The sequence below is a fragment of the Mytilus californianus genome, unplaced genomic scaffold (genome assembly GCF_021869535.1).
Source record: "Mytilus californianus isolate M0D057914Y unplaced genomic scaffold, xbMytCali1.0.p SCAF_10, whole genome shotgun sequence".
NCBI classification, from domain to species: Eukaryota; Metazoa; Mollusca; class Bivalvia; order Mytilida; family Mytilidae; genus Mytilus; species Mytilus californianus.
The window spans coordinates 75,865,592-75,887,359 of record NW_026262582.1 but is presented as its reverse complement, the minus strand read 5'-3'; the positions used below and the strand labels follow the sequence as shown (position 1 = coordinate 75,887,359).

The 21,768-nt window shown below is 32.9% G+C and overlaps 1 long non-coding RNA gene across 1 annotated transcript; it reads left to right on the top strand.

Annotated features, from left to right (window-relative positions):
• The first annotated feature begins 1,489 nt into the window (after positions 1–1,489).
• Positions 1,490–12,225, top strand: LOC127718552 (uncharacterized). Its single transcript, XR_007989891.1, has 5 exons — positions 1,490–2,048; positions 2,842–2,934; positions 6,560–6,733; positions 8,310–8,417; positions 11,946–12,225. It is a non-coding gene; the product is annotated as an uncharacterized LOC127718552 (long non-coding RNA).
• The last annotated feature ends 9,543 nt before the right edge of the window (positions 12,226–21,768 follow it).

Here is a 21,768-nt window from a genome sequence, read left to right as displayed (position 1 = left end):
CGAGAAAAGCCAGAGAATAAAAGATAAAACAACAATAACTTACCATTACACATAAACTGACTGATCCAGAAATTTTCATAAAGGGGGTGGGGGCACTGACTGTTAAAAAGCAGGCCTCACTAGTCATGCCAGTGGCGGATCCAGATATTTTCATAAGTGGGGCCCACTGACTGCCTAACCGTGAGGGTCCCGCTCTGGTCATGCTTCAGTGATTTCCTATATAATCAACCAAATCCCCCCTGGCCCCTCTAAATCCACCTCTGCATGCTTAAGTGATAATCCCTATACAATCAATCAAATTTTTCCCACAAAAAGGGGAGGGGCAGGGTGCACTAAATTCACCTCTGTGTGCAACATGAACATCCAAAATACATGAATGAACTCAAGTAGTGATAGTAGTGAACAGTTCAGAACTTCCCGGGGCTGCTCAACATGTGGCAACCTACGTCTTAGTATAATTGCAAATTTAGTAAGTAAAATTTTGATTTGATTCGACATTTTGACAAACATGATAACATAAGGGACTGACGACATCATAAGATCGATGTAGGATAAAAAAAAAACTTAAATCAAATAGTTTGGGGGTGGGGTGGGTGGGTAAAAATTGCTGCAAGTTTTGTTTATCCAACATCAATTTTACATATATATCAAATCAATTTTCCCAAATTAAGTGAAAAGGAGGGGGGGGTCAGTGAATTATCCTACATTGAACTTTTGATGTCGACTCGTCCCTAAGATCTGGTGAGCTTTTCGTTGAATATAGGAGATAGTGATTAAAGTATTTGCAAGCAAAGTTCATAAGTTGAGAATTATAAAACAAAATATATTGTTTAACCTTGGACCAATGGATCAAGTTCAAAATTTAGCCATTTCAAGGATCGATCAGGGTGATAATGTAGCACTGGCTATTATAATACTTGTGTAGAACCTTGTATAGAGTAAATCAAGGAGGCAGTAGGAAAACTTATAAGATGTTTCCTAATAATCATGATTACAAAAGAACTTGACACGGATTCTTAACTGAAGGTCTGTCCGATTAGTAAAATTTCGAATGCACTTAAATGAATACATAAGTGACCCCCCCCCTTAAGTCTCCGCCAAGACTGATAGACTCCTTAAGCCAATTCTGTAACCAAGAGCATTCCTATGTTTATATTTTATTTATTATTGAGTTACTGTTTAACCTTTAGTTCTTCTCTGATTAGAGCTAGGATTTGTATAGTAATAATATACAAATCCTTGATAAGAGCAGAGACATAGAGGTATTATATGTCTCTGATAAGAGTAATCCTCGTTTGTCAATTTTCCATAATTCCGCGGCACCACCCCCTCAGCAAACAGTCTTGTATTTAATTCTGAATAGAACAAAATGTAAAATAAGTGAATAAGTTATAGATTAAATAATAAATAAATAATTAAATATTCTTTATTTAGTTTTTTCTTTATTCTCACTTCTTCCAGAGACATGTACGAATGTACATGTATGTCTCTGATTCTTCATGTCTTATATTAAGGATTTGTAGAGTATACAAATCCTTGATTATAACAAAGGCATATAATACTCAGTGTACCACTTCTGAACTTTTTTGTAATTATTATCTCTACTTAATTCCCCATTCTTGATTCCAGACCGGGTTCCGGACTAACTCTCATATACGTAAATGATCGTAAATGTACGAAAGCTTGACACGTCGAATACGAAAACCCGGAAATATTTTCTCCGTTGCTGTTTTTTATACTCTGACGCAAAATCCATGGACGCTCGTCTGCTGCTGAATTCATGTTTTACAGTTTAACAAGGATTTGTATAGTGTCACTGTACAAATCCTTGAGTTTAAAGAATGGAAAGATATATTATAGTCAGATAGATAATACAAAGAACTCTGGTTTTTCAAAAACCGATGGGTCAAAAAGTTATTAGTATGAACAGATAAATTGAAATGGGTTGCTTGTCGATTAACTGGAAGAAACCGGGGAACGAAAGAAAGTTGTGTTTCTCTTAACGGATTACGTACCCAATATTTTGTACTTGGAAAGCGCAACGAAAGGTAAATATTATCATGTACATATTTAAGAAGATGCTAGTGCTATACTTTTCACGAAAAAAATTTGACTTTATAAATGTCATCGCATGCAAACCCGAAAATCAGTCAAAGATTGTCAAGAACGGACGCAAGTCAACTAGACCCACTGGCAAAACGCCCTACTTTTTTAACAACACGCCTCCCTTTTTAAAAATATCCCACTCTTGTTAAGGGAGCTACCATGTGAGTTTTATTGGGGGGTACTGGTAGGGGTGTGTTATTTGAAAAATATGCGGAACTGGAGTTCTGTCAACTTATAAGTTAAAAAAAGCTAGGATTTATGTAAAGAATTACCAGGAACAAATATAGTGAAAAATTAACTGGCAGGACAGAGATTTCAATTAAAAAAAAATGCAGGATAACATTCTTATCCTAGCCCCCACCCCATAAAAATCAAGTGGTGGCTTCCTTACCAACTCGCCCCGCTTTTAAAAAAAATTGCCCCACTTATGAAAAGGGTTAAATCCGTAAAATATACTCCTGTCAACAATGGCAACTCGCCTAACTTGGGTAAAATCCAAATGAATATAGAATATAAAAAAAATAAAGGTCTGCCAACTCGCCCGTATTTACTTATCTACCCAGAAATTAGAAGACACTGATACAAAGAAATCGAAATTTAATATATGATATTTATTGATTTAAAATGATGTTTCACTTCTTAAAATATGATTGTAGATTCATTATTTATTATTAAATTATTATGTAATTTATGTATTTATTTATTGTATCATAATCTATTTGATTCTTTTTTTAGCTGACTCAAAATCATGCATGATGATGCTGTTTGGGCCCCCTGGTTGTACATAGGAAGTGGACTCCTCGAGAAGATGAAAGGTCTGCTTTACATGTATGTAATGTAAATATAAAAATAAGAAAATGTGGTGATTGCCAATGAGAAAAAATAGAGGAATTTTTAAAAGTGTAAATTCACTTGTTTTTCAATCCTAATAAATCTGTCATATTGTAATGATAATAATGTTTAAATTACGTAATTATTTTCAAAATAAAATATTGTTTACACCAATGAGAAAAGACAACTCTCCACCAGAAATCAAATGACATTGAAGTTAACAACAATAGGTCACTGTACATCCTTCAACAATGAGCAAAGCCAATACTTCAACAATGAGCAAAGCCAATACCGCATAGTCAGGTTTTAAAGACCCTATATGAGAATCACAAATTTGTAAATCAATTAAATTTCAAACCAGAAAACTAACAGACTAATTTATACAATGTAATATATAAAAAACAGAACCAAAAAAACAAAATATTATAAACAGCAACAAACGACAAACTGAACCACTGAATAACACTAACAGGCTTCTGACATGAGACAGACGCATTCAAAAGGTTGTGGTGGGGCTAGACTAGTAGTTTGTGGTACTAAACCAACCACCTTAGCTGGGATATTGGTGTGAAAAGGGCTTTTAAAGCAGATTTATACATCCCCAAAACTAAAAAGACTAAGTATAGATCTGAGAGTACTCCCAATTGCTAACAGCTAGTTCAAAGCCAATAACAACTTTCAAGGTACATGAACATGTATTTACCACCAAACCTTGTCTCGTTTAGTCCATTTCTCAGATATTACCTTATATCAATGAATATCAAATACTAGTTCAACTTTTGGTATAATTTAAACATTTTTGAATGACTTCAAATTTCAAAAAGTATCATGATTATTAAAATAACTTGATGGTAAGTTGATGCCCAAAGATTGGCATTATAAATCATGACAGATTCAGAGATCCAATTATACATGTATATAACCGCTTTTGTTCATCCCTTCATTCAAGGGTCATATGGATTTTATATGATGGATTAGATCATTAGAACATTAAAATGATTAAATACTTTGATTTTTTATAGTCATTTTTATACGCCTGTCAAAATTTTTACGGGACATATTATAGTATACAAATGTCCGGCTTCCGGCCGTCTGTCTGTCTGTCTGTCTCTCTGGCGTCCACATGTTGCACTGAAACTTGAGAACTACTTATCCAAATTTAATGAAACTTAACATAGTCGTTTCTTATGATGGTCAAACTATCTGCATACTTTTTGGTGAAAATAAGATTTAAACTTTCGTAGTTACAAGACTTTATAGCTAAAACAGGGGTGTGTTTTTTTCACATGTCGCGCCGTATCTCAAAAAACATGTATTATTGTTGCTTAAAACTTTACACACTACTTATTTATATTAATCTTAAGATCTGTTTACTTTTTGGTGATGATTCAGAATTTTATTTTAGAGTTATTGAGTTTTTTGTAAAAAAGGGGGGTTTTAACATGTCGCGCCGTATCTCAGAAACTATTTATGATTATTGCATAAAACTTCACACACAAGACGACGGGTGTATCATGCGCTCGTGGCACTGCTGTTTATTAGCTTTTCTCATCACAAGGCGTCTGTCGTCGTTGTCCGTTGCTGTTAACTTTTACAAAAATCTTCTCTTCTGAAACTAGGGAGTCAAATTGAACCAAACTTGGCCACAAACATCATTAGGATATTTAGTTAGAAATATGTGTCAGATGACCTCTCCTGCTAACTAACATGCCAACATGGCTAAAAATAGAACATAGGGGTAAAATGCAGTTTTTGGCTTATACATGTGTAGGACTCGGAGGTGCGATGGGGACGCTGAAGTGCGATGGTCCACGCTGAAGTGCGATGGTCCTTTCGATAAAGTGGGATGATTTTGCATGATGTTTGATAATGTGACGTTTTCAAATACAACGTTATGAAACAAATGGATTCACAGGCAGGAGAATAAGATTTGTAGATGAAGGTTTCGTACGTACTAAGGAAAGGAAACAGAATGAAACGAACGATTTAAGTCCCAAACAGTTTTGAGCATGTCTTGGTCTTATATAAAATTTGACTTCTCCTCAAGTTAACATCACATGATTTTGTGTGGCCAACTTTTAAAATAATAAATTAATTATTACCAATGTTTTCGTTATATCAAGTAGCGATAATTTTGTTTTATTCTCGAAATGAATCCGCATGCTTTGTAAGAAAACGGGCAATCTTGGTTATTTTATTTTGTTTAAAGTATTAATATTCTGCTATGGGTTAGGCCAAAAGAAACCCAAATGGTGCCAACTTGTTGTAATTCTCAGTTTCTGCTGCTTAGCGAAAAATCAGCTAATTCTCAAGCTAATGACAGAACAAGTGTCATGTCTCACTATATGTCAAGCATAAATGTAATCGGTAGTTTTTATTTCTTAAAAACTGTTATGATTTATTAAATAAATAGATGCATGAGTGTTGTGAGAAAATTTCGTAGCTACTGACATGACAAGAACAAGTTACTAGTATATTTGATAAAATTAAATGTATCCTGCTTAGTTAGTACTACAAAGAGCGCTGTGCTATACCCGTTTTATTTTTTATCGCACTTGAATGCTCATTATAAAAACAATGTCCCCCAACTCGAATCCATTATACTTAATCTGAGCCATCCAGTCTATTTTCTGCCTCATACTGTTGTATACTAAGCAAAACATTAGCAAATTAAAAATTAAAGTCTTTATTTTGACCTGACCAGAAAACCTGGTCTTCCAAATGCGAGGCTAGCACATTAACCACTACACCGCCACATTTAAAAATGGGATTTCAACTTCAGACCATTGCATTTAGCTAGTATACACAACGTCACAGTTAGACCATCGCACTTCAGCGTACCCACCAAACGCACTTCAGCATATCTAACAACAAGTTAGTGTCACAATGGACCATTGCACTTCAGCGTGTTAACCAACGCACATCAGCATGGACCATCGCACTTCGGCGTGACCATCGCAGTTCGGAGTACCATCACAGTTCCAAGTCCTACACATGTATCTCTGAGACTAAAGCATTCAGAGCAAATCTGACGTGGGGTTAAAACGTTCACCAGGTTAAGTTCTATCTGCTATGAAATTTTTAGACAAATCAGACAACCTGTTGTTGGGTTGCTGCCCCTGAATTGGTAATTTTAGGGAAATTTTGCAGTTTTTGGTAATTATCTTGAATATTATTAGAGATAGACATAAACTGTAAACAGAAATAATGTTCAGCAAAGTAAGATCTACAAATAAGTCGACAGGACCAAAATTGTCAATTGACCTTTTAAGGAGTTATTGCCCTTTATAGTCAATTTTATTAACCATTTTTCGTAAATTTTTGTAATCTTTTACTAAAATCTTCTCTAAAACTGCTCGGCCAAATTTAACAAAACTTGGCCACAATCATTATTGGGGTATCTTATACTATTTATTATGATTTAAACGTTATTTTACATGATTTCCAAAACCACAGTGGATACTGGTGAGTGACTGAGGCTCTTGGAAGCCTCTATTTTTTCAGGGAAAGTTTGTTGGTCTAGTTTTAAAAGATCAAACTAAGCCAATTTTGCCGGATCAAATATTAAAAGCAATTTTGGCAGATATTATAACTTCATTTCATTAACCATTATTTCTTTTAGCATTTTCAATGAAAGTACAAGTACTTTGAGAAGTAGGAGAAGCTAAGCAACAGAACAGAATTCATTTGGGTCATTGATGTCTAGATTATATAGTGGATTCATAGATTGTCATATTGATTTATGTGCATATGAGCACAGAGGAGCAGTAGTCAATGAATAATTTTGTGATGAGAGGTATGTTATTAAAATGATGACTTTATTTGAATATTTTTTTCTTGTCAGACTCGGTACATCATGTTATTGTACATGTAGTTTCCAAGATTATTTTAAAGTTTGAGGTCATAGAGTTCAAAGTTTTGATTCTTGTTGTGGGCAAGTCGAAAATTATCCATGTTAGAAGTGACAAATTATTTTTTTTACAAAACCGTAAACAATTTGTTGATATTCGTGATGAGGTCAGTTTAAGGAAACCAAGAAATAACTTATGGTAAAGTCATTAATATTGTGCAGTTGTAGTAATAATACTCCTTAGTACTTAACTTAAATGTTGACAAGTTTCTGATTCCTTGATACAGGTCTGAATTTGGATTGTAAATAAATATTTGACACATTATAGTTTTCTGAATAAATGTAGTCAAAGAACTTGACATTGGTTACACAGCTACTTTTGCATAGCTACTATTTCTGTACCAAAATTATGTAGTACTGGAAATCTACTTTTAATATTTAGTACCATTTTGTTACTTTAAAATTATCATGATATTAAGTTCCTGTATTTTACAGTACTTGATTTGTACTTGAAATTTAAGTACTACAGTTTTTTATTCATGTTATTACACCGTTACATTTTCAGCATTTTGATAGTTTGTCTATTTCACATCTCTTAAAGTTATGATTTTCAAACATGGAATATTATGATCACTGTGGGTATTATTTCTGTACCAAAATTTTTAGTACAAAACAAGTACTGTAAAATACTGGTACCTTACCTAAATATTACAATAATTTTTGAGTAAAGAAGTAGTACTAAATATTAAAAGTAAATGTCCGGTACTAAAGATTTTTAGTATAGAAATAGAGTAAAAAGGATAAGAATGTACGAAAAATGCTCTGGTTACCAACCAATCAAAATCCGGCATTACTATATAAGGTTGAATTTATAAGGAAAATTGCATTGCAAGCAATCCCAAACAGGCCTACATTTCTTGTAGATGAATTATATATGAAAAAGTTTAAAAGAACAAACAATTTTTTTATACAACCACAATATGGGGTCATATACTGCTACACAGTATACTGCTATCACATTGTTGTCCTTTAAAGACATTTGGTTTCTGGACAAAAAACTTTAGTTTAAGTGTATGGTACTCTTTAATCTAAAGGTTCAATACCCAGTGGCGGATCCAGAAATTTCCCCCCTATGATGTGTCAAATATTTGATTACAATCCAAATTCAGACTTATATCAAACTTGAATATTGTGTTCATTTTTACCCCAACTGTTCAGGGTTTGTTTCCAGCTTTGCTTGGGAAACCGTTTATTGAAGTTTATTTTGCTTTTTGACAGAAAATTTATCCATTGCCAAGGTACATTGAAAGGTTTTTCTTTTATTAAAATATGCACATATATTTATATTAATTTTTTATAAGCTTAACTGTTGATCTTCTTTCTGTTGTTTGCATACATTTTGTTTCAATTCACTCAAAAGTAAAAGTATATAGTAAAGGTATAAATTAGTGAGCATCAATTCATACTACATGTAGTTTTTGTCTGGACTTCTTGATTAAATTATTTATATATACAATTTTAGCTTGTAACCAAATGAAAGGAAAGTACAGTATTGACAATGATTGATATCACTGGTGAACATGTATGTCATGTAGGTGTGAATGTCCTGCAAAAAAGAACTGATATCAAAGTAAGTTCATCTGTAGAATTGCAGTTAATTTAAATAATTTGATGTTATCTACCTAAAACTGTTTCAAGTATAACTGTACATGTACACTGTTGCTTATTTTTCTCACTTTCCCATGTAATGTATGCATCAAGGCATCCTTACTTTGCCCCTTCTACTGCTCCATACACACACACTTGAGATGTCAGAAGTTCAAACTATCATAGCATTTACATTTCAAACTTACACAGCTACAATAGTACAAGTAATCTTGATGTACAGTTCTAAAGATGCATATCGAATGTACATCTGTAAAGCTGTATACAAACTGTACAGCTGTAAAGCTGTATATCAACTCTACAGTTTACAAACAGTTTTACAGATGTACAGTTTATATACAGCTTAACAGCTGTACAGTTGATATACAGCTTTACAGATGTACAGTTTATATACAGCTTTACAGCTGTACAGTTGATATACAGCTTTACAGATGTACAGTTTATATACAGCTTTATAGCTGTACAGTTAATATACAGCTTTACAGATGTACATTCGATATGCATCTGAGAACTGTACATCAAGATTACTTGTACTAAAGTAGCTGTGATATAGACATCAATCTTATTCTACGAGAAGAGAAAAAGGGGGGGGGGGGGGGGGCGGGGGGAATCAGAATCAAAGGCATGTATAACAGATGTGCCATTTGACTTTGGTACACTCAAAATGATTGCTACTACCTTGACAATGTCCAGTACGGGGTGACATCCTCCGCTATTGCTTGCAGTAGCAAATCTAGTGTTAGAATAACCTTAATCGCCATTCATTTTTTCTAATGTAAGAAGAGGAAATAGAGTATATTTCTCAATCTTACGTGTAAAATTGTGCGTTAGATATTTGACACTGAACAGCACAAAACGTATAGACAAGGAATAAACCAATGCAAAATGTGTCATTTTAGGCTATACAAAGTATTGATCAATCAATCAAATCATGATTAAAGTGATCAAATCATGATAAGAGATCAATCAATCAAGTTTTGATATCAAACAAGTAATTAATCAAGTGCAGAATTCGAAAAAAAAATGTCCCCTCACCTTTTACAAACTGTCAATCAGTCGATCAATCAATCAATCAAACGATCGATCAATCAATCGATTGATTGATCAATCATGATCACAAACCATCAATCAACCAATCCACATAATTTTTCCGATCAATTTATGAAAGAAAATACCTTTAATTTGCTTTTGAACAATCGACTTTTGCGTATTATTATGTCACCCCTTTGATAAAAGGGGGGACATATTGTCATTCTACGAATTATTCTTCCACACTTTTTGTCCAGCTTAGTTCTCGGAGATGACTTGACATACATTGATAAAACTGCTCCATAATGACAATCCCCATGTGCAGATGTGCACTTTGGGTTTGGAATTTTCAAGATGGCTGCCGTTACCATGGAAATGGCAAAAATGTGAAAAACCGAAAAATGGTCCAAATTAAATGAAACTTTATAGCTGTACAGTTAATATACAGCTTTACAGATGTACATTCGATATGCATCTTGAGAACTGTACATCAAGATTACTTGTACTAAAGTAGCTGTGTACCTAGTCAGACTGGCCTATATTATGTATTGATAAGTTGTTATCATTTAGAATACATAAAATATTTGCCACTGGACATTAAAATAAGCAAAAAAAATCAACCAAATAATGATTTTGCATTATCAGAATGAATTTGCAAACATATAGCAATCAGATTATGTACATGGATAAACCTTGGAGCTTTTTCAATGAACCAGGTTTAACCAGCATATAAATATAAAAAGATGAGGTATGATCCTCAATGTGTCATTTAAAAGACCAAAGGACATTGTTATTTATATAATATAATGCTATTTCACACTTTCAATTTTGTTTTTTGATCAGAATGTTTTTTTGTCAAAACATAGCCATAAGTATTTCTATTCTTGGCGGCATTGTCAACGATTTGTATAAAGCTTTATATTTCAGAAGGTAGAAGACCTGGCCTTGAAGTCATAAAACTTTTGAGTCAGATTTTTGTACTCATACTCCAAAATCAACCAATCAAAATGTTTGATTTCATGTTTCGAGCATAATTTTTGTGCTCCGAGCACTGAGCAAAGTTTTATGACTTCAACCCCTGGACTTCATATCTTGTTTGCAGAGGCTTATGTTACAAAGATTCTGTCTGTCATATGTCCATTGTCCTCGACCTCATTTTCATGGTTCAATAACTGCTTGAAAAAAATATATAGTTCTTTTGTCATGTGAATTTCTCACTTATGACATGTATGAGTTATAGGATATTATAACTATATTTGGTATATGGGTTCCTTGCAACATCTACATGTCTGTTAGAAGGGTTCACCTGACTTCTTCTTCACTTTTTTTATCAGTGACAAGGTCCATTTCTCAAATCCTATAAGCAGTAGGTCAACTGTACATGTATATCAGTCTGGCAAGTCAGTCTGGCAGGTTTCATCTGATCTTGGGTATGACCTCATTTCATTTATCAATGTTAAGTTTTTGTATTTTTGCTGATTTTCAAGTACTACAAGCTTAAATATTAGGTCAACTATATTTGGTGTATAAAAAAATCGTTTGGTGTAGATGTCTGTCTGATAGGATTTATCTGACCTTCACCTCATGGTCAAAGATCTGTAAAGTGTTAAGATTTTGTGATACTTTTAGTAATTTTACCTTTATCTTAAAGAATTTCAACATAAAATAAATGGTCAGCATGTGCACTCTAAGTCTTGTTGAGGTACTGGTTACCTATGAGTTGTACGCTTAACATGCTTTGACAATTTTGTAAATACTGGTTCAACCTACAGTTTGTATTTAATAGAGGCTCTTCCAAGTTACGGCTATGGTAGTTTGATCAAAATTCCTTCATTGTTTGATTAATCTATTGATTCTGTTTCTGCACATTGATATATGAGTACACACACAACTTTGTTTTAAGATTTCATAAAAGGAAAGTAAAAGGAAAGGCTTACATTAGTTTGACAGCAACCTTACAGCAAAAAGTACAATAAACATGGACATGACAGCAGTTTTTATACAACCGCCAAAAATCACATCATCGTCCGAAATAAAAAAAAAAATTTTCTTCAAATATTATTTGGGGGAGGGGTGTCAATTCGCAACAGCATAGTGTACTGCACAAAAGCAAAAAAATGAATATAAATTCAAATCATATAACCAATTCTAGTTCTTTGACTACATTTATTCTGTGTCAGAAACCTATTATTTGTCAAATATTTAATAACAATCCAAATTCAGACCTGTATCAAGTGCGAATATTGTGTCCATTTTTGCCCCAACTGTTCAGGGTTGGACCTCTGCGGTCCTATCCAGCTGCACTCGGCAAAGCAATTTAATTTAACATGCTAAAACTCACAATATGTCATAGGCATATACTTTGTAGGCAGTTTGGGACCTCTTAAGTGTATTAGACTATTAATTATTATAACATTACTTCATGGAAGTTAAATTTATATTATTTATGAATATTTTATTTCAGTTACCATTCACAGTGAACATGGTGAAGAATAACCAATACCATGAATACAAGACATAGAAGACTACCTCACAAATATGGGAATTTTACAAAAAATACAACATTTAAATTTACAAAGAAGACATTTATTTTGACATTCATGGACTTTGAAAGTAAAGAAATTAGAATGTGAATAAAAATCCTTGGAAATAAAATTTTGAACTTTGAAGGAGATTGAAGATTATGTTTGTTCTAAGAAAGTTTTAAGAAAACAGATACATTCAAAACTGTAAAAAGGAAACAATACAATTTTCACAATTACTCTTGAGATCAATTACTCTTGATATATAATTAAAAGATCATATAAAAGTAAGGAAATTTGGTTGAATTGCCAATGAGAAAAATATCCACCAGAGTTCAAATGATGTGATAGTGAGCAATTATAGGTCCTCCAACTATGAAAAAAACCCAACTATATAGTGTGCTATGAAAAGGTTTGGATATGACAAATAGAGAAAACTAAGAGCCTTATTTTAACAAGTTAATATATGAAAGCAAAATATGAACCAAAGACAAGCACTGAAATACTTATGATTAATGTTGATTTACTCTTGAATATTCATGTAGAATGTTTAAAAAGATTTTAAATCAAAGTTATCATCAATATTCAACTTGTTAAACAACAAGTCACTGTATGACAGAAAGTTCTATGCCAAAAACCTTGTATGTATTGCATCAGAAACAAATTTTAGATAGAACACTAGGAGACTATATAAGGGAATGCAGATAAAAAGTATCATCACCTTAAAATAAAGTATAGCATTTTGTCATTGACAGGTCCATCAAAAGTTTCAGCAATATAACTGTTACATAAAAATCAAACCATACAGGTATTTTTTTTCAAAATATCTCTATATAATAATATGCATAATATTAATAGACGTTATACGTCCGTGGTACAAAAAATCCGTATTACGGACGTGGTACTAAACATCCGTATTACGGACGTAGCATTATAAATCCGTATTACGGACGTTTAACGGATGTTTTACGGTTTGATACGGACGTATTATGGATGGGAAGCAACGGACGTTTTACGTCCGTGGTACTATTCGTCCGTAGGTTTTCCGTATAATACGGACGTATTACGGATTTTTTACGGACGTAATACGTCCGTAGCTATTTTACCTGTGTATAACATTTCTACACCTCTAACCATAATTGACATTCTCTACAAAATACAATGTTCTGTGATATGAATCTGGGATTTGTCAAAACAGCTAAAAAATGTATAAAGGTTTATGTTTTATTTTTCATATTGCAAACAATAAAATTGAGAATGGAAATGGGGAATGTGTCAAAAAGACAATAACCCGACCATAGAGCAGACAACAGCCGAAGGCCACCAATGGGTCTTCAATGCAGCGAGAGACTCCCGCACCCGGAGGTGTCCTTCAGCTGGCCCCTAAACAAATATGTATACTAGTTTAGTGATATGGACGTCATACTAAACTCCAAATTATACACAAGAAACTTAAATTAAAAATAATACAAGACTAACAAAGGCCAGAGGCATACTTAACCACTATATTAATGTCCTGTGAATGGTTTGTGGAATTGTCTTAGTGATTTATACATGGATATAAAAGGTAATATACATTTCTTTATTAGATACGATCAGACATACGTAATCCCTGGGCACATTGTGACTTTACAGAATGGACTGCTACAAAATATGCAGATTCCTTCCAGTTGATGAGACAACTTATAAGCAACCTCAGGCTGAGTAACAGAGAGGAAAACAGAATCTTAGGAGAGCTAAACAGATGGGCAATGAATGGTAAAAGTATTGTAGAATATAAGTTGCTTTGCTGCTGTCTCATTTATGTATACAGGTTAACCTGTCTAATCCGACACCTGAGTATTCCAACAACCTGCTTTAACCGACACATTTTTCTGGTCCAAAAATATGCCTATCATTGCAGAAAAAACCTAAGTATTCCAACACCCTGCTTAATCAGACATTTTTTTAGTCCCCCAGTGTGTCAGGTTACACTGTACCAAGAACAAAAATCAAGGATGTTAACACTGTTGAATTGGTTTATCATGTTTATCATGTTTATAGAAAAATTGTTTGGTTTGTATGATAGTCTAGATCTGCAATCATAATCAGTAAAGCAGTCAAGACATTTTGGGCTGTGCACTCTATTAAAAATCAACTTACAAATCTCCAGAGCACAATAACTTCTATAACCCACAAAACAGAAGATTGTGGTAAAATCACATCATAGATATTGGATTAAACCTGATAAGGTATATTGCTTAACGGGCACATTAAAGCGCAAAATGTATTACAATGACCTTCAAAACAGACACACTCACACCATCACAGACAACAAAAACTTTATTACTAGAACATATCACAGAAAACACAAACTATACAACATGATCCAGATCGAGGACAACATAAAATATATTCCTCTTATAAGAAACACAGAAAATACATTTCTGGTACACTTATCAGCAATCCATACATGATTATGTAAATAAATGGTCTTGTTTTACAGGTCACAACTTCCTTAGTGGAACAAGACTTGGTTTAGAGATAGTGGGGGACATTCGTCAGCAGACACACATTCTTAGTAGTTATGCACAGACTTTGTGTTCGGAAGCAGACAGTCAGTTTATCAGTGTGCAAAAAGAATTATCTAATTTAGAAAACGATTTACAGGAACATGAGGAAAGAATAAAGAGTTTAGAAAGTGTATGTAAAAATAACAAATAAATATGCAACTATTGTACCTCAGTTACACGTTAGAAAGCCTCAAAGATATTTGCTGGAATCCATTAAAGGATAAATCATTTTTTTTTCCATCAGCAGTATTTTGTTTTATGTATGATAAAATAAACATACATACATGTAGAAATTGTAGAAATAGGCTGACAAATAGATAGTCATGGTCGGTCAAAACATGATAGAAAAAGTGCAATAATCTGTCAAAAATTTATTTATCAGGCAGTAGCTACTTCTGTCCTTCTTTTTCAATTGTTTTTATACCCCTGCTTGATAGAGTTATTTATTAAACATGGCAAAATCATCGACCAATTCCTTACATGAGTTTCTTTTCCTTCAATACGGATTTAAGCTCATGTTTGCATTTTTGTGGAATTGTAGGAGATTGAAATAAACTGTAAAACAAAAATAATCAGAAAATGGTATCTAGCAATTTGGAATAATTACTGAAATCATTAGTCTACTGGGCTACTGTTCTTTAACATTGTTTAAAGACAATTTTGGTATATTTTAGTGTTTTACCTAATATTTTGAACACTGTTACAAATAGATAAAAGCTATTGGGGTGTAAAAGTGTTGATCGAAGCACATTTTGTATGATGCGCGGAAAAGGTGTGAAAAGTGTGCACGATCAACCCTATAAAATTACTTAAAGAAACATTAATTTCTTATAATTACATTTGTATGCTAATGTCTTTTAAAATCGATTTCTATCATTTACTTCTTTGATAACCTGTGCATTTTATTGTGATGGCTGGCACGTGTCATGATGAATGATACACTTCATTGGGATATGATGGTTAATTTTAGTATGACGCACAAGCATTATTATCCAGTCAAAATTACGGATTCTTATGAAACATACTTGTAATGTAATTATAAGATCCACAATTAGTCAAAATGAATGATATCATCTTTATATAGGTGTTGGCCCTCAATCATGATGACTCGACCCATTTGTGTGTTTGCTAATTTTCTTGATGCTAGAGATAGGTAAAAAAAATCAATGCACCAATGTTTTTAATTCAACACACAGATTCTTATTGCTGTGTACTAAATGCGAAGGCTTTCATATCGTATCTAGACATATTGTTTATTTTGACATGATATTGTCTTTTCATCTAAGATATATGATTGTCTTTGCTTTTTTTCACAAACATTTAAACTTAAACTAAACAGCACCACTGATTGACTTCATTACTTCTTTACTATAGTTACATTTGAGTTATAGCTTTGAGTAAAATGTCCTTAAAGGTATTAAATTGTTTTTCAGAAAGCTAAGGAGCATGATGAAACATTAAGTGAGTATGTTAATTGTTTCAGTCATATACCTGTAATAGAAACAACAAGGGTATGGAGTATTCATCCATGACACATAATCAGTACATGCACAGCCAAATAACACACAAAAAGCAAAGGAATAGCGCTTCAATTGATGTTCTTTATTTATACATTTTCACAGAATATTAAAGATATTTCTTACATCACATTCACTGATTGCGAATTCTATAGAGGGATTGCTTGTGGTAGAAATGATACTTGGGTAATACAACAAACTTTAAAACATATCTGAAATAGAAATAGTGATTCACTACTCATGCTATTGTCTAAAAGAATGCATACAAAGTGTAAATCAATGTATTAACAATTAAAAAAAAAAATTCAAAAAACAATCGAAATTTGGATAGTAGAAGGATAAACGCTATTTGGATACTTCGCTTATAAGGTTAGGAGATGCCAAGTTTTCGTTAACGGCAAACCATTTGAATTTTGATTTTTTGTTTTTTAATGCTAATTTAAACAACTATAGCTAGTATGACATTCAACAATGACGAAATTCAAACGAAAAAACTAAGGATCTCATCTTTGACAAAACAATTTATAAAAAAACTATATCATTAGTTATGAAACACAACAAATAAACAAAAACATAACAAAACACTGTAAAAGAGGGAGAGCAATATAATACATTAAAAGAACTTCTTATCTATGCAACAACGAGAATCTTTTTTAAAACTGGTGCTTAATTAGGACTAAAGACAGACAAGATAGTATAAACATAAAAAAATGTTTGATCTATTGCAACTTGAGTAACTGAATTATTTTTCAGATATCTTGAAAGAAGAAATAAAAAAGAAAGTTGAAGATCATATTCCACCACATATTCGAGGTATTCATAATTGAAGTTAAATAGGTCATTAATAATTCTCAATAATCATGCAAGTGCACCAGTGCTCTACATTTATATAAACTGGTACAAATTGATGGGGTAGAAAATATTGAAAACAGCACACTTAACAACTTCATGCGTCCGTTGCGCCTTTCTGGATTTACCTTCGTCAGGAACACTCAAAGCCAAATATTTGAATGCCAGGGATGTATAAGTACCAAAACAGTTGAAGAGAACAATAGCCCTTATCAATCATGTAACTTGTAATTTATTGATGAAGGTTTTGTGCTGTATCCAGTTTCAATTGTCAGAAGTAACCTACAGGTACATGCAATTATATACAATTCCATATTAAAAAAAACCCAACAGTTAAGATACAAATTTTACTACACCAGAAACAGAACCTTAAGTTAGCCAAATCTGGACATGGAATAAGAGCTTTACGTGTGAGATATATATTTTATAATTAAAGATCAACTCCCCTGAACTTGACTTTTGCGTGTATTTAGCTGGTTTTTTTTTTAAATTGAATTTTGAGAACACTTAAGTTATTATAGGATTTCATTTTTGCTAACCTCCTAGGTTTGAACAAGCACTTTTTTTGTTGTCATTTAGTTCATCTTACCACTGCACCACAGGAATCACAGGATATTTAAAGTTTTGAAGTCTACTGCAGCGCTCAGGAAACTAAAAAAAAAAAGAAATACATAATCCAGCTTCTTTTCTTTAGAAATACAGGTTAAGATGTTCGGCTTTTGTTGCAAATTCCTTGATTGAATCAAATGCATGAGGAGATAATACCTTAGACAACTTGTTTTTCATTGACATACTGTTTAAAAGAAGGGATTTTCAACATTCATACGACATTACCATTTATTAGCAAACACTTTGGAAATAATGTTTTGTTACACCTATTTCAAATACCCTAACAATTTTTAAGGACATTTTAAGATTGTTTTCAATAGAGTTACAGACAGTAAACCAATATTGAGACATTCTTCACTAATTTTCAGATTATAATCATATTTTTAATAAAGAACAGATTATAATAAATTTTTGTCTCGCCTGAAACGAAAGTCGCAGTATGCAAGACATAGGTATTACTATGTGGCAGCGTCGGCGTAAAGTATTTGAATGAAGCTTTATATTTCAGAAGGTAGAAGACCTTGATGCTTCATACTGTGTATGCAAATACCTTATGTTAAGAAGTTTCCATCTGTCATATGCCCATTGTCCTTGACCTCATTTTTGTCGAGCCTGCGACTTTTGTCGCAGAAAGCTCGACATAGGGATAGTGATCTGGCGGCGGCGGCGTTAGCTAACGTCTTAAAAGCTTTATATTTTAGAAGCTAGAAGACCTGGATGCTTCATACTTTGTATATAGATGCCTTATGTTACGAAGTTTCCGTCTGTCATATGTCCAATGTCCTTGACCTCATTTTCATGGTTCAGTGACTACTTGAAAAAAAGTCAACATTTTTTGTAATGTTAATTTCTTTCTTATTATGAGTAATAGGATAACTATATTTAGTATGTGCGTACCTTGCAAGGTCCTCATGCCCGTCAGACAATTTTCATTTGACCTCGACCTCATTTCATGGATCAGTGAACCAGGTTAAGTTTTCGTGGTCAAGTCCATATATCAGATACTATAAGCAGTAGGTCTACTATATTTGGTATATGGAATGATTGTAAGGTGTACATGTCCAACTGGTAGGTGTCATGTGACCTTGACCTCATTTTCATGGTTCAGTGGTCAAAGTTAAGTTTTTGAGTTTTAGTCTTTTTTTCTAATACTATATGCAATAGGTCAACTATAAATGGTGTATGGAATGATTGTAAGGTGTACATGTCTAGCTGGCATGTGTCATCTGACCTTGACCTCATTTTCATGGTTCAGTGGTCAAAGTTAAGTTTTTGAGTTTTGGTCTTTTTTTCTAATACTATATGTAATAGTTCAACTATATTTGGTGTATGGAAATATTTTATGATCTATATGTCAGTCACGCAGGTTTTATTTGACCTTGACCTCATTTTCAAGGTTCATTGCTCAGTGTTAAGTTTTTGTGTTTTGGTCTGTTTTTCTTAAACTATAAACAATAGGTCAACTATATTTGTTGTATGGAATGATTGTAAGGTGTACATGTCTAGCTGGCAGGTGTCATCTGACCTTGACCTCATTTTCATGGATCAGTGGTCAAAGTTAAGTTTTTGAGTTTTGGTCTTTTTTTCTAATACTATATGCAATAGTTCAACTATATTTGGTGTATGGAAATATTTTATGATCTATATGTCAGTCAGGCAGGTTTTATTTGACCTTGACCTCATTTTCAAGGTTCATTGCTCAGTGTTAAGTTTTTGTGTTTTGGTCTGTTTTTCTTAAACTATAAACAATAGGTCAACTATAATTGTTGTATGGAAGAATTGTTAGCTGTACATGCCTGCCTAGCATGGTTCATCTGACCTTGACCTCATTTTCATGGTTCATTGGTCAATGTTTAGTTTACTTGGTTAATGTTAAGTTTATGTGACAGTTGTAATAAAGCTTTATATTTAGGACTATCAACATAATATAAATGATTAGTAAAGAAGGCGAGACATTTCAGCGTGTGCACTCTTGTCTTGGTTCAGTGACTGCTTGAAAACATATTACATTTTAATTGTCATTTTAATTTCTCACTAATTATGAGTAATAGGATAACTATGTTTGGTATATGGGTTGGTTGAACCGTCTACATATCCATCAGACAGGGTTAACTTGACCTTGACCTTGATTCATGGATCAGCTATCAAGGTTAAAGTTATATGATTAGGTCCGTTTGTCTGATACTACAAGCAGCAGGTCAACTATTTGTGGTGTAAGGAATGATTGTAAGGGGTACATATCAGACTGGCAGGTTTCATCTGACCTTGACCTCGTTCTCATGGTTCATTGGTCATTTTTAACTTTTGGTGTTTTGGTCTGTTTTTCAAGTACTGTAAGCAGTAGTTCAACTATATTTGGTGTATGGAATGATTGTAAGGTTTACATGTCTGTCTAGCTAATGTCATCTGACCTTGACCCCATTGTATGGTTCTTTTTAATTGGATAATTATATTAATTCATGTCGAAAGAAACCCGGAAATTTTTTAGGTGTCTTGGACGAGTTCGAAAGTCAGTGCCGATCAATTATTTTTGATATAGTTATGCCCCTTGCAAACATTACTTATATTGAAAATTGCATCTTAAGCGCTCTCATTTGTACAATTTTAGGCAGATTTTTCTGAAACTTATATCATAGGTTTAAATAAATAAAGGCAACAGTAGTATACCACTGTTCAAAAGTCATAAATCGATTGAGAGAAAACAAATCTGGTTTACAAACTGAAACTGAGGGAAACGTATCAACTATAAGAGGAAAACAACGAAACAGCAGAACACTAAAGTGCAACAAAAAACATACGACAATGCAACATACATGGAAACGAACTTTTAGATAATAACTGCCATATTCCTGACCTGGTACAGGACATTTTGGATGAGTTTGAAAATCAGTGCCAATCAATTATGAATTATGAATTAAGAATTATGCCCCTTGGAAATAAAATTATATGGGGAATTGCATTGTTAGCACTCTCTCATGTACGATTCTTGACAGAATTTTATGAAACATAAATCATAGGTTTATATTATCGTCTTGGACGAATTTGAAAATCAGTGACGACCATGACAACCAATAATTTTAAAAACAGTTATGCGCATTGGAAATATTATCTTTATGGAAAATTGCCTGATGAGCAATCTAATGAGTACAATTCTTGCCAGATTTTTATCAAATTACATTATAGATTTAGATCATCAGTGTACTTAAAGGGTTCAAAAATCAGTGCTGATCAATTATTTATAGAATAGTTATGCAGTCTGAAAATTTTAATTATATTGAAAATTGCAATGTTATCGCTCTCATGTGTTCTATTCGATACGAGTTATGCCTCTTAATAACATAAGATATGATGGAAATCACATTGCAATCTCTCTGAAGCTGTCAATTATCTTAAGATATAAATTAAAAGTTTTAAAGAACAAAAAAAAAGCAAACTTTTTTACGTTATTGTCAGTGCATGTACCTTGGATAGATAACATATGTGCAATGCGGGGGACATTGGAACTCTGTTCTTTTATCATTGTTCTTTTATCAATGTTTATGTGATAAGGTCAGTTTCTATATTATAACAAGTAATTGAATTGATCTATAGCTTGAAAGGATATTTCATCGTTTGGTGATGTGGCGTTTATCAAAAGTCAATCAAGCAAAAAGTTCTATTGAATCACCTTAAGTAGGAACAAAAAAATGTTGTTTATACACTAATTGGTCAGCAATCCATCAACACAAATAACAAAAGGACACTCTGGAGAGTCTCCTAGAGTATTCAGCAGGTTTCATGAGAGCTTGACTTTGTTTCATTTGATCGTTGATTGAAATAAGATTATAATGATCTGTTACTTAGTCGGTTTAATATTTGGGTGGGGGAAGGGGCATGGAGATTTGTAAATGAATAATCGATCATGCCTTGTAGAAACTTAAAAAAAAACATATTGCCCAAAACAGGATGATATAAAAATATTGTTTGGATAGCATGTCTGTATGATGACGGGGTTGACAATTCGTGGTTCATTTATCAACTTTAAGTTAAAAAGTTGTTAATAATTTTACTCTAAACAGACATAGTTAGATTTGACTTTGGATATACTGTATATACTATATTACTTATGCAAATCACAAGGAGAAAGCAGACAATTGGGCAAAGCTCCATTTACTGACATGTACATACTATTGGTTGATTAAACAATACAGATCAGCTGTGCTGAAATATCTTCTTTTAACTCTATTTCAAAATATACT